The following is a 20,163-nucleotide window of genomic DNA, read 5'->3' on the forward strand; positions in this document are numbered from 1 at the left end:
ACCTATTCTATATGAAATAACCTTACCCTCAGTATAAAAAGTAATGAGATTCAGAAACCCAACCCACCAATCGACCAACAAAAGGTGCTAGAGATGAAGATATGGTTCCATTTGACTTTATGACACCTTTGGTAATTTACTTCTTACAAACGGGCTAACTGCTGTTCTACTAGTTTCCTTTTGCTTCTAGTCCAGGTCCTTGCGGGAAAACAAAACAAAGAATGGAATTTGTCCCTGTTAACAATTTAGTTTTATATTATTTATTCATTTCACTTAGAAGCCACTCCACGAATGCTAAATGTCTCACAAGTTTAATATAATAGGATTAAAAATCCTAAACCAATTAATACAACAATAACCAATCAATCTGATGAGCCACCATGGTTAGGGGGCCTTTGCATATATTTGTCTTTGCACCAATTTTGTCCTTTCCTTTCTGGGCTGGGAAGCCTTGATCATAGTAACCCTGCACTGTGGACACTTGTCATTTGGATTATTGCCATGTACTTATCTGGGGCTGCCCCTGAATTTACAGTTGGTTCTGAATGCAGCAGTTGGCTATCTCTCAGTTTGCTCATATTATACATTGGTTACCCTGCACTGGTTCCCAGTTATTTTCTGGGTGCAATTCAAGGTGCTGGTTATTATGTTTAAAGCTCTATATGGCATGGGACCAGGATATATCTGGGACCGCCTCTCCCTAGAAGATCTGTCCATCCCAGCTGAATGGATAGGTTGGACTTGGTCCAGGTCCCTTCCCTTAAACATTGCCATTTTGTGGGTCCTCAGAAGTTGTGCCTTTTCTGTTGCAGCCCCTGCCCTGCAGAACACCCTCCTCACTGCGATTTGAAAGCTCCTTATTTTTCCATCTTTTTGGAGAACACTTAAGACCTGGCACTTGCCTCAGGTATTGGGCAAGGTTGGGGTGGGATAAGAATACAGGTGTATCAGGGAAGTGTGGTTATGGTGCCAGGTGTTTCAGTTTTAGTTTTATTGCTATTGGTTGTGTACTGTTTATATTGTTTAAATTGTTTTAGCGGTTATAAGCCACTCAAGAGTTGTTTCAACATGAGCGGCTATACACATATTTCAAATACTTAAATCAATTTGCAGTAGGGTAATCTACACGCCTATGGAATGCCTTTCTGTAGAGTCATGTTATTATGCTTTCTGCTCTCTTTCTTGGAGGGAGGCCATTGAATATCGAGGAAGTAAATAATTCCAATGAGAAGGATCAAGGGTCCATAAAGGTGGCCTTTCTTTAGTACTGGGACCTTCAGCAAGCCCTCTTTCTTACCAGTTGAGCATATTCTACTCAGGACAAGTGGTAACAGAGATATTCAGATCCTGACCCATAAAGCCATAGACTGCTTTCATGCTAAATATAGCTTAGCCAAGATTGGCCAAGTTCTTGCTTGCTCCTGTTGCATGATTAAGTAGGGTTACCTAACTTTAGCCTTTGGAATAGGACTCATTATAGAAGATAAGGACTTTTGAGATAATTTCAGCTACATAGTTAATGGTACTGAACACCTTTCATGCAACAGTTTCAGGGCTGTGTCTTTGTTAGGTAGAATGACATAATACTCTCGGAATGGTGGGGAAACAGAATAGTGTTGAAAGAAGGAATGGCTTATGCCATATGCTCCACCCAGACTAGTCTCCATTGTAGTGTAAATTTCCCTTTTGTAGGTCAATGGAAATAGGGACTGTGGCCCTTTAAACAATATATCCACATATGCTATAAAGCTATTCTAATCCATGAGATCGTATTGCATATGAAGAAAGTATTCTTGTACAACAAAATAATGATTTTGTGCAACTCTCTAATGCTGGGCCTAACTGGAAATCTTAGATAAAAGGGTAGTCTTGTTTTCATTTCAATTGCCACTAATCTGTTTTCCACAAGCAATAGTTAAAAAAATATCTACCAAATCAGTCATCCTTGTTGCTCTTCTGTCCTCAAAGCTTTCCCTTGAGCTCTACCCTTCCTATGAAGCTTGAGTAGCTATTCAGCACTGCAACCCATAATATGCTGGAAAATGCTGGCTGGCCTTGAAAAAGCCTTTCAAAATGTCCTTGTTAGGAAATCAAGGCATATGATGTATTATTCCCTTGGTTCTCTACTTTTCTGACCTGTGAATGTCCCAGCTGATTTCCCTACATTCTGAAATCTCATTTCCTTCCTTAGCATTTGGGAGAGACGACAAAGACAAGAAGGATGAAAAGAATAAAGGAATAGAACACAAAGACCATAAAGATGGAGACAAAAAGGACAAGAAAAAGAAAAAAGAGAAAAAGGAGAAAAAGGTAAGATGAGAAGGGAGGAATAGAAATGGCTTCAGGTTAAAAAAATGACCCTGCCTTCCATCATTTTTTGAAGGTGACCCTATAATGCACAAGCTTTTCTGCACACCCAAGTCAGCTCTCTATCGCCTTTCATTGTAATGGGGTATATACATTAAGGTCCTGGACTAAGAATGGAAATACAAATTCAGATTTTGTATTTTGTATTGTTCAGATTCACTCTCCATTATGGAAACTCTCTAGTTACAGGTAGTTCTCAACTTACAAAAATTTATTCAGTTTATAATTTATACCATTTATAGTTACAATGTCATTGAAAAACGTGGCTGATTACTATTTTTCACACTAATGATCATTGGAACACCCCCAAGGTCACATGATAAAATTTGGATGTTTGGCAACTGGCCAAACATGGTTGGAATGTCTTGGAGACATGTGATCACCTTTTGCGACCTTCTAACAACCAAATTCAAAGGGAAGCCAGGTTCGCTTAATAACCATGTTACTAACTTAACAACTCTATAGTGATTCACTTAAAAACTGTGGCAGGCAAGGTCGTAAAATGGGACAAAATTCACTTAATGACTGCCTTGCTTAGCAGTGAAAACGTTGGGCTCAGGTGTTGTTGTAGGTTGAGGACTACTTTTTGATCTAGCCATCAACTCTGAGCTCAGCCTACATCATTTCTCTCTTAAAGGAAAGACTGAAGGAAGGAATGTTGCCATGGTGATATACCGTAAATCAAACAAAATAAATTACCCTGCATGTCTTAAAACTACAATACTGATAGTTTTCACAGAATTCTTAAGGACTGGAAGGGATTTTATGGGTTTGTGAGCAATGCTTCAACCCATATTTAAATGAATGTGAATTTTGTTAAATCATAATTACACTCCTCAGCATCCGCCAATTTCATATGATGAAGTGGAAGGCGGTATAAAAGCATACCATATTACCAATGCCATAGAGAAGTGGCAGGAAAATCTTTTGTCATTAATTCACTTTTTTGTTGTACGTTTTCCTCCTTTTTGGCTCTTAGCCATGTTAAATTATCAACCTGATGCAGTTTCATAGCTTTGGTTTAGTGAGCAGAACTGCCCATTTGTTCACAGGGATCAGGAGCAACAGAAAGGTAGAGTTGCATTATAAGTTAAAAATATTTATCTCGGTTCATAAAGCCAGATGAGTTAATTTGGCAGTGCTGCAAAGAACAGCTGGGTTAAACTGAATGGAAGAAGAAGTAAAAGCAATACTGTTGTTATGTCTATCTAGCCAAGCAAGAAGGTAATGCTGATGATGTCTTCCAAAAGAAAATGTTCAGAGAGACATGAAGTTAGTAATGCTGGGGAACTTTAATTGCTCTGGCATCTTTTGGAAAACAAACCCTGCTAAGCATGGTATTTCCACTCAAGTTTCCCTTTTGTCTTCTCCCTGACAGAGTAAAAGATTAAAAAGTGAATAAACTGTCCTTGTTTTGATCTAATCAATAGAAAATAATTAGTTGGGTAGTGAAAGTAGGAGGAACATTGGAGGAAAGCACCCATGTGATGCTGTAGTACTTAGTTTTAAAGGAAACTACAAGTGAAGTCCACGTAACATTGACTTCAGAAAAAGGGACTTGAATTAACTTACGGTAGATCAATTATAAATTGACCCCAAAGCAATGGAAACGGGCTGGGGGGGGGACTAAGAATTAGTGAAAAAGCAGATATATTAAAAACAAGAAGTACTAGTGAGGATAAAAAAATGGAAGATGGCAAACGAAGACAAGTGCAGGGTTCAGATCAAATGCCTAAGTGCTTGATAGTGCTTGCAGAAAAGATTTGGGAATTGCAGTTGAGTGTAAACTGAATACGAGAACTGCAAAGAGAAGAAAATTCGATTTTTTTACTGCATCACACCAAGTATAAATTTCCATTCCAAGTAATCATTCTACTCTATTCTGTTTTAGAATAGAATACTTACTTTTTGTTGCCTTGGTTCTGGGCACTATACCTGTGGAAAGCAGAGAAAATGGAATAGGATAAATGAAGGGTAACAAAGGTGATTGGGAGTAGAAATTAAGACTTGTGAAGAGAGATCGGATTTGGGTTTATGTAATCCTGAACCAAGGGAGATAAAATAGCATTCTTCAAATACTTGAAAAAAAGATATCATAGCAAAAGATCAAAACTTGCTCTCCCTCATTCCAGACTGTAGGAGACAGAATAATGAATTTCAGTTAGTGGAAGACAGTTTCTGGTTCAATCTTAGGGGGGGGGGAGAAACCTTTCCTAACAGTAAGTATTCTGACAGGTGAACCAATTACCCAGAAAGATGATGGATACCTTTTCACTGGATGTTTTCAAGTAGACGTTTAGACAACCATTTGTCTGGAAAGCTAATATTTTACATTCTTACATTGAGCAGGCAAAGTTGGGCTCAGTCTGAAGGACCTCTTCCAGCCCAGTAATTACATTCTACATCAGCCCCGTGGCAAGGTTTTATTGAAATCTTTCACTTAATCACTTAAGCCTTCAGAGCTTTCATATTTGAGGCTTGGCAGCAAGTAAAAGAGCCTTGGTGGAGCAGTGGGCTAATGCCTCCTTAAGTAACACCAGCTGCCTGCAATTAGTGCAGGTTCGCATCCCACCAGGCTCAAGGTTGACTCAGCCTTCCATCCTTCCGAGGTAGGTAAAATGAGGACCCAGATTGTTGGGGGCAATTAAGCTGACTTTGTAATAATGCCGCTTGGGGGTGTGTGTGAAAGCCCTAATAAGCAGGCATATACATAGAATGAAGGCTACTGCTAAGCTTGTAAGCCGCCCTGAGTCTTCGGAGAAGGGCGGGATATAAATGGAATTTTTTTTTAAAAAAAGTATTTTCTATAAGGAGTAAATATATGCAGATACATATGTTCGAGAGCAATGCTCTCAATGCAGCGGCTTTTCTCTGAGATGGTTTAATATCTCTTACTCAAGATTGTCCTGGGTGGTAAGGAGAAAGGACTGAAATGTGAAAATCGGTGACAAGTTTAAGATAAATGAAGATGATTAGAGATCTTGAGAAGAAAGTAATGGTGCTCTGAAACAGTAATGGTGCTCTGAAACATCAATGTATTTTAAAAAAGTATATTTTCCATACATTTTCACGTTTAGATCAAGGCAGAGTTTCTCTTCTATTTTTCCTGATTGTCTTGGTGCGCCGTGACGCTCAGGAAAATGCTTTGGGGGCTAAATATTAGGCATGTTCTGAATTGTGGAGAAATAAAACTTCTGTGTTTTCAAAATATATTGAGGGAATCCACTGTGGGAATTTGAAGCAATGGAACGTGTGCACAGTGTGATAGTGGTGGTCAGGAATTTTTCCCCAATTGTCACATATCATTTTCCAGGAATGTGGAAGATTGCACTGGTAAGCAGATTTAATAACTATTGTGTGGATCAACCTGTCATATTCAAATCACATTAATGCTTGGACATTATGGTGGAAGAAAATGAGTAAGACAAGATGCTCCCAATATTTGGTGATTAATATTCACTCAAGTAGTAGAACTTTCCTCTTCTTTCCATCTGCCTTCACCCATGCATGCCAAAAATATTTCCATAGGATCCTTTAACTTTCCAGATCAGGTTCTGGGAGGAAGAAAGTTCAACTGGCAAATGTCATTCCATTAACAGACAAGTAGGATTTGTCTCCTACTGTGATCTCTTTGGTGTGCATATTTGAGGGGATATAAACATAGTAGAGTAGGAGGAAAATTATATGAAAGACTGTCCAAACTTGTCAAAATGCAGAAGGTATCATGCAGAAAGCTTTTTAGAATAATGCATCTAAAATTAGTTAATGAAGACCGATTCTTGGTAGGGGTGGAGAAGAAATGTGTGTTCATCTAATCTGAAGCCTGACTTTTGTATTGAGTTTTCATGTACTATGATAATATGCCAAGCATTAACCTTGGGCATGACTCAGCACTGAGTTGTTTTAAATCTTTTATGAACAATTCAAGTTCAGTTGGCTCTTTCTTCCCTGTTAAGAATATGAGTCAGCCTGAACCCAGCCAGGTTAACTAAAGCAAAAAGTTAAATAAGAAGAGGCACTGGGCATGGAAGAATTTCCTTTGCAAAACATGGTTTAAGGAAGGAAGTCATTCAAAGGTTACGTTGTGAATGAGCTTTTAGAGTAGATTAAGAGTGAAATAGAAAGCTTGCTTTTTAAACATTCATCCTCTTATACCAGGGGTGTCAAACTCAATTTCATAGAGGGCCGCATCAGCATTGCGGTTGCCCTCAGGGGGCCGGGTGGGTATGGCCAGGGTGGACGTGGCCTACTGGGTGGGCGTAGCTAGAGTGCGTATGGCCTACTGGGTGGGCGTGGCCAGCTCTACAACGTTCGCATGAAGGGTGCCTATGGGGGCCTGGGCAGGAGTGGGACAGATCTGAGGGTCTCTGGCAGGAGGAGGGTCTCTGGGCCAGGGCCAAGGCAGTGGGGGCCGTTCCCTCACTGTTTCCAGGATGGCTTTGCGGGCCACAAGAAACCACTTTGCGGGCCGGATCCGGCCCCTGGGCCTTGTGTTTGTCATGTCTGTCTTATACCATAGCATTTTATGGCATGGGGCATGCTAATACAGTATGTATTGGTGGTATGGAGAAAAGATACTGGATGGCATGCTTCAGTTCCTTTCTTCCTCTGAAGGGGTTTAGCAACTTTGGTTCATTCATAACAAAGGCTCAGTGAGATGTATTCTTTAGTCACTGTATTTAACAACTCTATCAGATACCTTTCTATTTACTGTACATGAAATACATTGAAAAGGAAAGGATCCCACCCATTTAACAACTAAGTGATGATAAATTCTAGCATACAGGAGCTCCTCATGATAGCCCACATTATCATGCCATAAGGAAAAGCCCATAATTACACCTCTCCACATCCCTTTAAATTAGCTAATTACTATAGTAGTGTGAGCTGGCAAAAAGGGGCATTGTGATTAGGCTTTCAATTTTGGCTGGGGAGTCCTGGATTAACTTGTATAACCAAACAGTATTTGTACTGGAGGGTGTGGGTAAGTCACTGTCCGGTAGATTTGCATGACATGCCCAACAGTGTAAATGGTCTGGGCAATTTCTGATTTTGCTTTTTTGCAGGAATCTAGTCACATGATTTGTGTGAACTAGGCCCTCACATGAAGTCATAATGAGATTTGTTTCTTTGGATACAACTTGTTTGATGTATATAGTCACTGCAGTTTGTTAACCCAGACTTAAAGTTTAGGTTCTATGTGAACCCAGACAATGAACCTAGATTAGTTCCTAAGCTTGTTATGAAGGTAACGTTGGGTAACCCATGTCTATACTCAGTCTGGGATTCAAAATGTGAATAATGTCCAAGTATTATTTAATACAGAAGGATGCCACCCAGAGTCCATGAACCATTCTTGCTGTTCTTTAATAGCACATTGCTCCTCCCAAAGTGCCATTAAAGAATTTGAAGGGGTCTCACTGGAATTGCGTTGCTTTCTATAGCAAGAGATTGGGACAGCTGTATTCCAAGATCAATACCAAAGAGCTTTGGGTTCTTGTTCCACAGTAATTTGAGACTTTAAACACAAATCGAGTAGTAAAAGAGATTCATTTAGGCAGTTTCAATAATCAGCTCACACTTAGCATGCCATCTCACAACCAGGTTGGCCAAGCTTTAGTCTTGGGGAAAACAGATGTAGAACCTCAGATGTGTTTCATCAAACTTCTTCACACCTTCACTGTATATTTTTATAACATTCTTGTTTCCTTTAGCACAGGATGCATTGTTTATGAGTTTTGTCTCTGGATGCATATTCTGTTCAGTGGACTCTGCCATTTTCAGAATTGGATGTTAAGCCTTTCCAGACACCTACACTCAGACCATCTCCCACTGTTCCTATCTTTGAGATGATGGGCTCTCTGCTGCAGTACCAACCTATTCTTTTCTGCTATCAAATACTTTGAGTTCATTGCGGCACTAACTTTAGTTCTCACTTGTTTCTGTAACAATGCAGCTCCCTAACTCCCTTCCTCAGCTTCTGCTAAAGTAGCAACAGCATGACATTCCCCCCCCCCAAACCTGGCATAACCACTTCTTTGACCTCTGTCTTTCCCCTTTCTTTCCCATCTGCTCCATATTATCCTATATTTTTGCTGCCACCACCTCAGTCTACCCTTCCCTAAACCAACTGCATCCTGGGCTAGAGAACAAAATTGGGTGAGTCAAACATGGGACAGGATAAGCCTTCTAAGCCTGACTATATGTCCTGTCCTAGAGTATCTGCCAACAGACACAAGCAATTTCCTCTGCTGAACTATATTTACTTACTTGTTAAATTTTTATGTCACCCATCTCACTGATACCAGTGATAGTCTTGGTTCACCTTCTCATCTCTGTTGGCTCATTTCCATTTGTCCCTATTTTGCTTCCTGCTGCTGTTGCTGCTGTTGCCCTCTATTCCAGGCCCCCTCCTTCTCAATTTTTAATACATGTGTGCCGCTGGACCCATTTTCTACCCATTCTACTCCAGCCACTCTCGTCTCTCATCCAATCTTTGCCCTCTTCCACTGCTTTTACCTTCCCTCACTCCATCCTTTCTTTCCTTATTCACTTTTCTACTTCAGAACTGTTCTCCTTGCTCCAGTCTCCATCTTGTCTACCCATCCACCTGACTCAAGGATGGGTAAAGCAAAAGCAACCAGAAAACCCCCCCCCCCAAAACCCAAACAGGGATGATACACTGAGATGGTTTTATTTTTAAACGAGGTGGGGAGCAGAGATAGAGCTTATTGTAACAGGGATTGTCTCTGCCTCCTCCTTACATTTTTACCGTGTGAGATATTTATTTCACGGTATTTGCTCTTTGCCCAGTGTTCTTTCAAAGGTACGGAATGGTGGGAAAGGAAGAGGCCTGTGTGATGCATTTGAAGCTCCTGGTTACTAAGTGGAGGTGGGGAACAGAGAGCACCTTTTAGGAAAGGTAGCAGACTGGGCTTATTATCCTTCATCCTTACAGATGCAAATCTCTAATTTGCTATTGTGCGGACAAGAAAACTATAAGCAATTTGCCAGAAGATCGATGTATTTGTTACTGTGCATGCCTCTCTCTCTCTCTCTCTCTCTCTCTCTCTCTCTCTCTCTCTCTCTCTCTCTCTCTCTCTGTGTGTGTGTGTGTGTGTGTGTGTGTGTGTGTGTGCAGTGAATTGTATTGTTCACCAAACTGAGTTTTAAGCCTTCAGTGAGAAAGCAAGGATTACACTGATTTTATTTGAGGGATTCTGCTTGGGAATGGAGTTTCAAATATAACTGCAAGAACATAAAATCTGTGGCTTGTGTTTATTGTTATTAGATATTTCTGGAATAGATTTTATAATTATGCACAATATTTTATAGTATTGTGGCCTAAATGTGAGTTCCAATGTAATAAGAGAATTGAATCCCTTTAAAGGTTTTATAGATTTAGTCTTGTAGATAGTTTTAACAGATTTTAGGTTCTCCTCATTTTTATAGATTAGAAGGCTTTTATAGGACTACAGACTTAGACACTTGGCTTAGTTTTACACGTTTTAGTTAGAATCTATTTCTATTTGCCTATTTTATTATACTGTATTATATGTATGCCAGTCATTAACTAAAAATATCCTCTTTCTTTAGTGTTTCAAGTAAACTACTATAATTCTTTTACATTCTATAGCCGTGGTGGCGAACCTATGGCATGCGTGACACAGGTGGCACGCAGAGCCCTCTCTGTGGGCACATGTGCCGTTGCCTCAGTCCTAGGCCTTCAGCTGGGTTTTATAAAACCTTTTTGGTTTAGGCCTCCACTGCCATGTGGGAAAAAAAAGGTTCAATCAATTTCAACTTCTCCTGGGGAAAAAAATGATCTTGCAAAGTTGGAATTGATTGATTGAACATTTTAGTCCCACCCAGTCTGCTGTTACCACCACAGCCACGCCCACCCAATTGGCCACACCCACCCAATTGGTCACGCCCACCCGGCACCGGAAGATGCATAAGTGGGGTTTGGGTTGCAGTTTGGGCACTCAATCTCTAAAAGGTTCGCCATCACTGTTCTATAGATTGTTTTTTCTTCCTCTATTTTTAAATAATTTCTGACCTATTGGGCTGGAGGGCTAATGTAGCTTGTATCTTTCAGCTGAACTAAAATTGCTTACCATGATTCAGTCCAACAGTCAGTACTTCTTTGGTTGTTTTGTGAGAGATTGGTATGGATTTCTGACTCCTAATTACTTCATAATATCAAAAACAATATTAATCAATTAATGGTTAATATCAATCATATAGTATATGATAATAATCAATAAAAATCATTGTCAAACTTGGATAACCAGACTCTTTGATGGATCTTGTCACTACACACACGTACACCTAATAGCTTCTATAAATGTGACATCTGCCCTCTCTTAATTTATTGCACTTCACAGTTCAATAGTGAGGCTAACTCTGAATGATTATGGGATACTTAATGCTAATAGATCTTTAATATAAAGAGCAGAGACAGGATATTTTTCCTTTTTTATTACTAGCTGGCAAGAAGAGTGTCACTGCTTTCCCTCTTAAAAGAAAGAAGATCCTTCACTATATCACTCCCCCAAAACTTTTTTTAAAAAAGCCTTTTCTGCTTCTTATTCTTCTTGTTTGATGATTGAGATAATTTGCTGGGCTGAAATTTAGCATTTTCCGATGTAAAAAGTAACACACATGTAGGCTGATAATAGAATGGTTTACAGCAAAATATAACATCATTGGACAAGAACAGAAGAGGCATAGAAAAATTATAATATATTCAAACGTTAGACACCTCAATGTTGTTCAATGAAAAGATTACAGTAGGCTGGCCTTACCTAAGGCCTAATTTGAACAGAAGATTGGGCAATTCTGTGACTGAAAATCTAGATAATTATTCTCTCTCTGTCATGTATGAGTTCATCATGGAAATGTTGCATATTGTTTATATTAATATTCTTGATACAACATCTCTTTCAACTATTAAGTTGCATCACCTGCATGATGACATAACGTCCCCCTTGCCTTCTTTTAATGCTTATGAATGTTAAGTGGGTACAAAAGGTAAAGATTTCCTTCGTCCAGTTGTGTCCGATTCTAGCGGGTGGTGCTCATCTCTGTTTCTTAGCCGAAGGAACCAGGATTGTTCAAAGATGCTTCTGTGGTCATGTGACCAGCATGGCTATATGCTGAGCACATGGAATGCTGCTGCCTTCTGACTGAAGTGGTACCTATTTATCTACTTGCATTTGCGTGCTTTCACACTGCTAGGTTGGCAGGAGCTGGGGCAACAAACAGGAGTCACCCCAACACGCAGTACTTGGGTCTCAAACTGCCTATCATCTCGTTGATAAGCTCAGCATCTTAACCGTTAGACCACTGTCCCCCTTGAATGGGTACACAGCTGGCAAAAAAAATGCAAATACTCAAGGAAGGTTAATTGCCCCTTATCAAACTGAAAGTGAAAGCAAAAGTGTCACCATCAGATCACCCAAACCTTTGAGTGTTCCACATTTTTCTTAAGTTCTTAATGAAATAGCTTCTTGAGCATTTAGGAATGAAATGCACAGATATAGAAGAGATATGCCTAGCTTAGCCATACTAGAAAAAGATCTTGGAAGAGTAATTGGTTACAAGCTGAATGCAAGTTGTGTGGGTACAGGGAAAAAAATTCACAGCAATTTTAGGTTGCTACAGTTGTCCTATTGGAGGCAGTAATTATCATACTTTATCCTTCTATTAAATTTTGTTCCAGTGCTGAGCACCAAAGTTTAAGATGATTCAAATAAATTGGGACAGGTTCAGAGAAGGGTATAATCTGAGGCCTGGAAATTAAGTTCTATCTGAAGAGATAGAAGTAACTGAAAATGTTTAGGAAAAACTGAAAGAGCTATAACGGCACTCTTCAAGTATCTGAAACTTGACCAAGGCATGGTTTGTACTGATTCAAAGGATACGAAACTGAATAATGGTTCTATATTAGCAAAGAGCAATTTATGATTTATTCTAGGGGAAAAAATATTTGTAGCAATAAGAGCAGTTTTACGGTTGGAAGAGTTAACAGGAGAAGACTTGAGTTTTCTTTCACTAGATATACGGTATTCAGGTAGTGACTGAATGTCAGGGATGTTTTCATATGGATCCTTGCCCCAAATAAGGATTGGACTAGATGATCTAAATGACCCCTTCCAACTCTCTGATTCTCTCTCCATCAAACTCATTGCTGCCAGTTTTACTGCAAGCAGCCCTCTAAGGTTGTTAAGTGGGATAATTTTCCCATCATAAGTGTAGATGGCAGGGTTTGAATATGGGTCTTTCTGTCTGAAAAGTAAGGACTCTGCCATTTAGGTACAGACTGCCACATACAGTGTAAGTTGACTGGCAAACTCCATGCTTTATCCTGCTGCTGGCCTAATCTCTTGGGTTTGATTTCCTAGCATGACGGGCAAGATGACGACAGCTCCAGCAGCAGCAGCAGCTCTGACAGTGATTCTGGAAAGGTAAAACAAATTGAGCGGGTACTTGATAGATTGAAAAGAAATGCATCAATAATTATAGTTGCCAATTATTTTCACCAGCTTGGTGTTCCCAGAAGTGTAGGATTTCATCAACTCCCAGATAGCACGGATGGGCAATTTGTGGAATTATTAGAGTTGAAGATGGACTATCAATATGAAATGTTATCAGTTGAAAAAGACTGTTTTTTGCTACTACTATTAATAGACTTTTCAGCAGTCCTGCTAGAAAATAACTTTCCACTAGCCGTGTAGAAAAAACATTTGAAGCTGAAAAGTCCCAACTCTGAAACTTCTCATTCCAAAATCCAGATTCTGACCTCTAGGGAGTTATCTGGCATCAGAGTAGCCTGTAGTGAGCCATTCTCATTAAAACAGAGTCAAGCCTGTTTTGCTCCCTGCAGGACTATCCTATTGAAAGGATAAAAGTTCCCTCAATTTAAGGTCAAAACAATGCCTTTCTTTTTAATCACACAGACTCACGGTGATAAGAAGAAAAAGGAAAAGAAATGACTTTGAGGCAGCCCACACATCTTCCAGCTGAATTGAAGTTCAACTAATGAAGGTTATTTGGGTATTGGAGGAGAAACAAAAACTATGTTCATTTTCTTCAAAATAAAATGTCCTTATTTTGGTTTACCTTAACATGATGTGCTTGTTTTGCTCTTTTTCATGTTTGCTCGTTTTATTGAGGCTTCATATTAGGAATGATCAATAAATGAATGAGGCCTGTAATGAAACACCCAACACCCCCCCAACACACACATGGTCTTGTTCAAGACACAAGTAGTGGGTTAGCCAACTAATCTTGTCTTCATACAAGTTGTTGCATTTCAATTACATACCTGTATTTGGTTTTTCATCCTCCACCCAACAGACATATACCATCTGAAATGGTATAGAGTTTCTGGCTTGAGCAGGCTTTGGACTAGAAAACCTCCAAGGTCCCTTCCAAATCTGTTATTCCGTTTTTCTGTAATTTAATAATATTCTGTCACTAATTATCATATTCAATCTGTGCTACTCTAGGAATAGTTCATTTGCAGGCCATGCCCTCTGAAGATGATTGTATTCAAGGCAGGACATTATACTTACTTAAAATAAAAGCTTAGTGTTGAATGAGGTAGTGATGCCATATAATTTATGAGGAGAAGTTTAAGTAAGGAACTGAAATAGCAATTGCAGTTGGCTTTATTAAACCTGGCAATTACATGAAAGGTAATATTACATGAGGGCTGGCTGCTATAAAATATGGTGGCAGTCATTTAAATGGCTTTAAAATTAGATCAGTGGAAGCTCATATAATCAGTATGAACAATATATTGATGGCATTATGGTATGTCCATGATCAAAGAAAGTATATCAAGCCATGGTTAAAATTAGCCTTGTAAAATAGGCCAGACTAAGAAACCAAAGCCTTATAAATATGAAACTACTTTTATTGGAACCACTCTATGGAAGGCTACAATAGCAGTAAGGACTGACATTACTGTCATTAAGTGACATGGTTCATGTGGCTCTGGTGCTTAGTGACAGCAATCCTGGCAGTCCTGGTTGCTGTCATTAACCAGAAATCTCACATGATTGACTTGCAGCTTCCTGTCAGCTTCACCATTGACTTTGCTTGTGGGAAATCGGCAAAGAACACAGGAAATCTTGTTCACATAACTGCAGTTTGCTGCAATGTTGTAATTGCCAGCTAGGCACCAAACATAGTTAGTGATCATCTAAATGTAGCAATGCTGCGATGGGCAGAACTCCAAGGACCATCATAAGCTTGAACAATTGCTGAACAAGAAGTTGTAACCTGAAGAATATCTGTAGCATCAGAATCTGGCAACTTGGATGTTTTTTCCTCCTTCTCCCTTTATTTTTGTGTGAATTAGGGACTCAACCTGTGCTTATCTCATCATTGCCTTAGTAGTGGCTCTTTCTCCTGTCCTTCTAGGCCATTCTCTCCATCCTTTACAGTTAACACCATTAATTTAATTGATTTATATAGCACATTGTGCCATAAAGTAATCACACTAGTGGGATTTGCAAACTCACGCTAACTACCCAGTTCTGTGTCGGTATGCAAAGGCTGGAGAATAGCAGCAGTAAAAAAAAAAACTTCTTATCTCTATTCTTTGCTATATGGTACCACTTTGTCATTCTCACTGAACTAATGAAATACTATTTTTTTCTTTCTATTTTTGAATAAGAAGCATTATTCTTAGCATTCTTCACTTATCTCGTTGCATCTTATTTTGACCTTTAGCTGTCTTTTTAAATTAGTTTTATTCATTTATAACATAAAATGTGAAAATACAAAAGCAAATAGTAGGGGACAAACAAAACAAAAAGGTGTGAAAAAAGGGAGGGGAAGAAACAAAAGGCATTGACTTCTGACTCTCTCTGTTGCAGTAAAATCAGACGTTAAAAGCAAATTTCAACTTTTTACATTTCTATAGTAGTATGCACTAGCCATTTCTGTATCGGCAAATCAGTCTAATTGGTAAAACCCAAAATCATAATATCATTTTTTCTCACCTCAAGCGCAAATAATGTGATATTTGAACAATGGAAGAATATGTGGATAGAAGGCTTAAAATTCACATTAAATTATAACCTAAAAGATTTTTTTTTACAAAATGATGCATCGCTGGTATTTAACACCAGATACGTTAACTAGAATGTATAAAGGTATTTCAAATGAATGTTGGAAATGTAAATGTAAAGAAGGGACTTTTCATCATTTATGGTGGACATGTAATAAGGAAAGAAATATTGGAGCAGGATTGGTATGTTAATGCAGAAAATTCTTAAAGCGAACATAAAGATTAAACCAGAAACTTTCCTTCTGGGTCTAATGGAAAGAGAACTGGAAAAAAAAAGGAACTCTGATTTTATTTATGGTGACGGCAGATATGCACAAAAGTGAAAGATCCTTTTTGAATTTCAAAAAGAATTGGAGAGTTGGCAAAAATTGCAATTGACTTTGTTGGGACGGATTGCAGCAGTGAAAATGAATGTCCTGCCCAAATTTTTATTTTTATTCCAAATGATACCGATTCTTAAGAAAGATTCTAATTTGGAGGAATGGCAGCGTGGTATCAATAAATTTGTGTGGGCAGGGAAAAAGCCACGAGTTAAACTTAAGATTATGCAGGATATTCGTGAGAGAGGTGGCCTTAAATTGCCTAATTTTAAATTATATTATGAAGCTGCTGCATTAGTAGGAATAAGTGATTGGATCAATTTGACGCAATCGAGGTTATTAAATCTTGAGGGCCATGATTTGTTGTTTGGCTGGCATGCATATTTGTTGTATGATAAGAAGGTAGGTACTGTGTTTAGGACGCATATTTTAAGACAGGCATTGCTGAGAGTTTGGAAGAAGTATAGACATAAGCTAAGTTGTAAGATACCATTGTGGGCAATTCCAAAACACGCAATAGAAAATATACATGCTGGTTTCAAACACGATGAGACTACCTACAAGGAAATTTTAAGTTTGGAAAGGAATGTTTGGTGCTTGAAATCATATAGCTTCTTGCGAGAAGAGAAGGTTGTACAAACATGGTTTCAATATACTCAGCTACGGGCCAGGTGGAAAGAAGACCAGAAAATTGGATTTGCAACGATTGATGAAAATCTGATAAAGCAAATTAGAAATCAGGGACCTGCACACATTAAACGGATATATCTTGCATTGATAGAGATTGATTCAGAAACAGAGCTTGTTAAGGACTGTATGATAAAATGGGCCCAAAATATTCAGGAAGTTATTACAATGGACATGTGGGAGAAGATCTGGGTGAGGAATGTGAAATTTACTCAAGCTCAAAATTTAAGAGAGAATTTTTATAAGATGTTTTATAGATGGCATTTAGATCCTAAAAAGCTTGCAAGTATGTACCCGAATTATCAGCCTAAGTGTTGGAGGTGCGGGGTTGAAGATGCAACATATTTTCACATATGGTGGACATGTAAAAAGGTTAAGGCCTTTTGGATTAAAATCTGGTGGAATATACAGAAGATCTTTAAAAGGAGGATAAAGTTTTGTCCGCAATTTTTTTTGTTGGGAATAATTGATGATGCTACAGTGGTGGACTCTAAGTTGATGCTGAATTTAGTCACGGCAGCAAGACTTTTGATAGGACAATATTGGAAGAAAGAGGAGCTGCCGACCATAGAAGAATGGACTTTAAAGGTTTCCGACCTGGCAGAGATGGCGAAGATATCGGCTTATTTGAAAGATCACTCGCAAGAACGTTATATTATGGAATGGAGAAAGTGGATTGAGTTTATCCAGAATAAGTATAGGGTTAAGAAGTTTTATCTAGCATTCGAATAAGTCTTCTTTCGTGTTTTTTCTTTTCTTTTCCTATTTTTTTTATATATATTTAATAATGTTAAGTTTTGTTTGTTCTTATATAAGTTAGAGAGTGATGGATTTTAGAATTTATGGTTGTTAGTATATGGTTGCTTATGATTGCTTTTATATATATATACCTTGTATTTAGCTCTGGGAAGTCCGGGGGGGGGAGGGGGGTGGGGGGGAGGTAGGGGAGGGAAGAGGTAGGGGGGAGGTAGGGAGGGGAGGGTGGAGGGGGATGGGGGTTTTTAATGGAAAATTGTATTGTAAAACTTTTCAATAAAAAAAAAAAAAAAGTGAAAGATCCCTCGATTCCTGCCATGGAGGAATGGTTACAAAAGCTGATGGGATTAGCAGAGATGGCCAAATTGACTGTGCTGATAAAAGAACATAAGCACTTTTGTTTCTACTTGGGAACCACTTCTGGACTTTGTGCTCGAGGAGGACCTTTAGCTGTCTTAACCCCATATTTTTGAATCAAGGCTACCATGGACTTATCAACCCACAGACAAAGACACACAATTTTGCCCAAGCAAGGTGAAACAAATAAAAAAAAAGGCATTGCAAGAAAGGTGCCATGATAATATGAGCTTGGAGGAGAATTCGTCCAATGGTTGGCAGGTATCTCCTCAAGTAAAAATAACCCTTATGATCTGGCTACGATTGGCTACTTTAATCACAGAGGGTTGGATAAAGAGATAAAGATAAAGGGTCTTCCTAATATTAGTCAAGCAGAAGGAAGAGAGCAACCAGGCCAGAGAAATCAAAAGAGTTCAGGTTTTGGTCAAATGTGCTTGTGAGAAGAGAATTACTGGAAACTTACGGAATGCAACTAATCTCAATAAGTAGTTGCTAAGATTGGCAGTGGAAAACAACAGTAAATACAATGTATTGTTTGATACTCATTTGATTTACACACTTTTCAGTCAGCTATCATGGCTGCTGGGTCTGCCACAGGTACTTTCTGCCTCTAAACCATATCCTTGTGCTACTTATAAAAAGCCCTTTTAAAAGATTCCTGCTTATGTTCTAGGTGTGTTTCCACTAGCCTTAAACTGCTAGAGTAAGAATGTACTGTATATAGAAGATTGATTGTGGCTGATCTCTTGTCATTTACAGAAAGAAAATGATTTAACGAAGGCAGTTGCCAACTAGTTCTGTATTGTAGGCAAGAAAGCTGCAAGGTTGTATCTATGTTGTCATTAGCAACAGAGCCTGATGTGAGGATACTTTTACCTTTTTAAGGAGAGGTTCCTGGCATGGAGTGCTCTGGGGTGTGATAAGAGTTTCTCTGTGTATATGAGAAAATCAGTCTATAACAGTGTTTCTCAATCATGGAAACTTTATGATGTGTGAACTTCCACTCCCAGAATTCCATAGCATGCTGGCTAGGGAATTTCGGGTGTTGAAGTCTGCAAATCTTGAAATTGCCAACATTGATAAATATTGATCTACAACACTGAGGGAAGAGTGCCATCTACTGCTTCCACTGGCACACTGCAGGCTCTATTCTTGCTCTTCGGAAAAGCTCTTGTCAGCAAGTCTCACATCTACACTATAACATCATGCTCCTGCCACAGGTTAAACTACAGGTAGTCCTCATTTAGTGGCTGCAGTTGGTTCCAGCAAAATGATACACATGGAACCACGTGACTGAGAGACAAAGGTGCTGTGAAAATTGCTAGTTGCTTCTGTCTCATTCATATAAAGTTCCCTTATACAGCTTTCTCTGTCTGAACCTGGTTTTCTTTCTTTTTTCCTACCCTCTCACAAGCCATCTCTTCCTGAGCTGCACTTCCCTAAAAAGCTAAGCTCTGTGATCTTAGTTACTTGATGGGGGACTGGTAGCTGCTGGAAACGGAGCAGACCTTAATCAGTTTCATACTGAAGGCTTTTGTTGTCCTAAATGCAGGCATTGGTCACAAAGTTACTTTTTTTAATTGCCAACTATCTGAGGCAATTGCTAAACAAGGACTAACTTGTATTATATGTTAAATGCTGTAATTATTCTAATCATTTAAAACATTGTTTTATCTGAAGTAGAACATATTGTTAAATAAATCTTGCACATTATATTTTACCAAACTGTAAAGTGGGACCTAACAGTCCAAGCAGGGACTGCTGTGGCCTATACTGACTTGGGAATGCAGCCTGAGTTTGTCACTGGAAACACATAAATTTGTTGAAATAATGGGGTTTTGGCAATTCCTGTTTTTTTCAACATTGATAGAATATGAGAAATAATGACTTAGAGTTCCTCAGGATTGGGTGAGAATTGAAGTAGGATGTGCCATTATGTTGATTACAACTGAAATTCAGATGCTTTTTTTAATATTAATTTTAGATGGCACAAAGCTATCCTGAGGGCTGATCCCCGTTTTGAAACACATCAGACATCTGTTAATTTGAATTGATTCAAATTAGATACCCTCATTTTTCCCTGTTTAAAAGCTTAACAAAAAGTAGGCAGAAAAATATATCAAACCAATCTCCATGAAGACAGAATTACAGGTAGACTTCGCTTGTCAACCACCTTGTTTAGCAACTCTTCAAAGTTATGATGGCAGTGAAAAAATTACCTTTGCAACCAGTCATTGCATTTATGACCTATGCAGTGTTGCTGTGGCACTGTGTTTGCCAGTTGTGTGCTTTGCAACTGGCATGCAACAAGCAGAATGGAGAAGGTGGCAGTAAAATTGGAAGTTACGATCACATAATGTCTCACTTAATTATTGCAGCAGGTCATAAGTCCATAGTGGTTACATGATGTTTCACTTATTGGCCATAATTCCTAACAACGGAGTTGCCTGTCCCAGTTATGCTAGCTAAGCAAGTACTAACTGCATATAATTTAGATACTATTATAAAGACTGCTACCTTATAAAAGCAATGAAAAAGACAGTACCACAGGAACATGTAATTTATGATTTGTTTATCTTATACTTGACCTCT

The 20,163-nt window shown here is 38.8% G+C and overlaps 1 protein-coding gene across 2 annotated transcripts in view; it reads left to right on the plus strand.

Moving 5' to 3' along the window:
- The window catches only part of FAM114A2 (family with sequence similarity 114 member A2), a 48,763-nt gene extending 35,260 nt beyond the window's left edge, over positions 1-13,503 (plus strand). Inside the window, exons 2-5 of one of the 2 annotated variants that reach the window (XR_014491412.1) lie at positions 813-907; positions 2,192-2,310; positions 12,774-12,836; positions 13,329-13,503. The gene's annotated coding sequence lies outside the window, so the exon portion shown is untranslated. The remainder of the gene's footprint in view (positions 1-812; positions 908-2,191; positions 2,311-12,773; positions 12,837-13,328) is intronic. The other variant, XR_014491411.1, reaches the window with a different exon arrangement.
- Positions 13,504-20,163: the final 6,660 nt, after the last annotated feature.

Source organism: Vipera ursinii, assembly GCF_947247035.1.
Source record: "Vipera ursinii genome assembly, chromosome: 2".
Lineage (NCBI taxonomy): Eukaryota > Metazoa > Chordata > Lepidosauria > Squamata > Viperidae > Vipera > Vipera ursinii.